This window comes from Austrofundulus limnaeus, unplaced genomic scaffold, assembly GCF_001266775.1.
Source record: "Austrofundulus limnaeus strain Quisiro unplaced genomic scaffold, Austrofundulus_limnaeus-1.0 Scaffold20, whole genome shotgun sequence".
In the NCBI taxonomy this organism is placed as follows: domain Eukaryota; kingdom Metazoa; phylum Chordata; class Actinopteri; order Cyprinodontiformes; family Rivulidae; genus Austrofundulus; species Austrofundulus limnaeus.
Window position 1 is genome coordinate 2,846,129 of NW_013952422.1, and position 2,206 is coordinate 2,848,334.

A 2,206-nucleotide genomic window follows, 5' to 3' on the forward strand; every position below is an offset into this window, starting at 1 on the left:
CTCTCTCTCTCTCTCTCTCTCTCTCTCTCTCTCTCTCTCTCTCTCTCTCTCTCTCTGTGTAGGCCCATCCTGCAGGCCTCATCATTAAGCCCTGAACTTTCTCCCCAGCAGACATATATTCAACAAACGCAGTGGATGTATCGATATCCGGTCGATATTTACTTTTTCAAACCAACAGTCCTGATTGGAAGTTGGACAGAGAGGAAACAAACACATCTGAGGCAGAACGAGCTTTCCTCCACTTTATTGGTCCATCCTGCTCCTCCTGCAAAAAAATACATCTTACCTGAAACACTAAGTTCAAACTAAAGGCCTCCCCTCATCCCTCTCTCTTTGGGGACCTATAGGCTGTTTTCTTTCTTTTTTTTTCTTTTTTCCTTTTGGCCCCCGGCAGCAGTGATGAATGTGAGTCTGCAGCAACAGATGTCCAGACACAATTCTTGGGGGTTTGAGTCGGATTTTTACTCAAGAATTGCGTTTGGACAATCAGTCGCAAAAGGCTCGTGTCTTCTGCAGAGACGGGAGAAAAATGTTTAGATCCGAGTTGGTCCAGCTGGGTGCACCTGCTGCCTCCAAGTCCCCTCTGACGCACAAACAAACTGCCTTCTTAGGAAGTTGCTTTATTTCTTCCAGCGTATTCAACACTTTTTTTTTCACGAGTAGGAAAGTTATCTACAAAAACAAAACAAAAATAAAAATAAAAACAAATTTTCTTGTCTGAGTTTAGAAGAAGACACATTCTGTCCTGARGCATCTTCTCTGCAGGACGTTGGAAAAGTCTCATCTTTTGGTTTCCCTTTTTGCTTTTTGCTTTTTAATCTAGTTCATGTCACCTTAAAGTCCGAAATGAGAGCAGCAGTTTAGGCTGAGAACGCCATTTCTTCACCTGCATATAGTGTCATCGATTTGGGGGGTGGTGGTGGTGGGGGGTGGTCCTCAGTTCTGGTGCCTTAAAGCGGCACAATGGCTTTCCACGGTTGTTAAATTAATGAAAAATCCCCCTCCTGTGTGAATGAAGGCACGTCGAGCGGCTGTGGTCTTAAGCTGCTGATGAAAACAAAAAAAAAGACAAAAAAAAAAGAAAAGAAAAGGAAGGAAAGACCCTTTAAAAATCCCCTGTCGGTGCGTCCTTGTTTCCATATCATCCAAACACAACCCGCCGCCCGAGAGCAGCTTCAGGTGCCGACTTTAAAAAATAAAATAAAATAAACGAAGAGCTTCAGGCTCTTTTGGACCTTGCCTCCTCTCCATCCTTCCTTCCCTCCTCGGCTCTGACGGACTGGCTGCGCGGCTCTCTGCCCTCCCGGCTTCTCCTCCTCCTCCTCCTCCTCCTCCTCCTCCTCCTGCGCAGCTCCGACAAATAAACGCGACGCGCGACGATTGGAGAAGGAGCTGCCTTGGTACTGAATTTGAATAACACCATGGGGTGATAAATGTCCATTGTRCTGCTTAAGTAATGAATCTCCGCTGTCCTCTGTGTCACACACGCACGCACACGCACACGCACGCACACACACATGGACACGAGCGCGCGCGCGCGGACGGGCAGCTGGGATGAGGGACCAGCAGCAGCCCCTCTTAAAGACACAACAGCCCCATTTTCCTTCCTAAAAAGAGATTACAAACCCGACACTGTTTACTCTCTGACCGCCACTGCATGACGTTTAATGTTTCTCTTTTACACCCCCCACACACACACACACACACACTCACACACACACCACCCTTTAGTCGGTGCAACGCTGTGACCAGACACTTGGAGATGAGGCGGTGCCTTCAGCGCCTTGTGACCCCCCTGGAAAGGCCAGGTTTACTGCAGGCCTCTGTGTGGACAAGTGAAAATGAGTGTCTTATTGGGACAGACCACAAAGTGTGTCTCGTGCTTAAATGTGTCCATTTAAGCAGCAAAACATGCGCCGTGGACCTTTTGCGTCCTGCTGTGACGCACGTTGTTACATCTAAACCCCTAAATTCTTGCAACTTTTACTCTTTTATGTCAGATAAACTGTGTATTCTGAGAGAAACATGGTGATTCTTTTTTTTTTCATTTATTAAACTGGTGTTGCTTTCCACTTTTATGATGGTGAGTGAAAGCTCCACCTGTCCTGGTGCGTTGGGGAGACCCTTGAAGCAGGCCCCTCCACATGTCGCGCGCATCAGCATTTTCCAAACGCTGCGTCTGCGCTGCAGCTCTGACGTACACCTC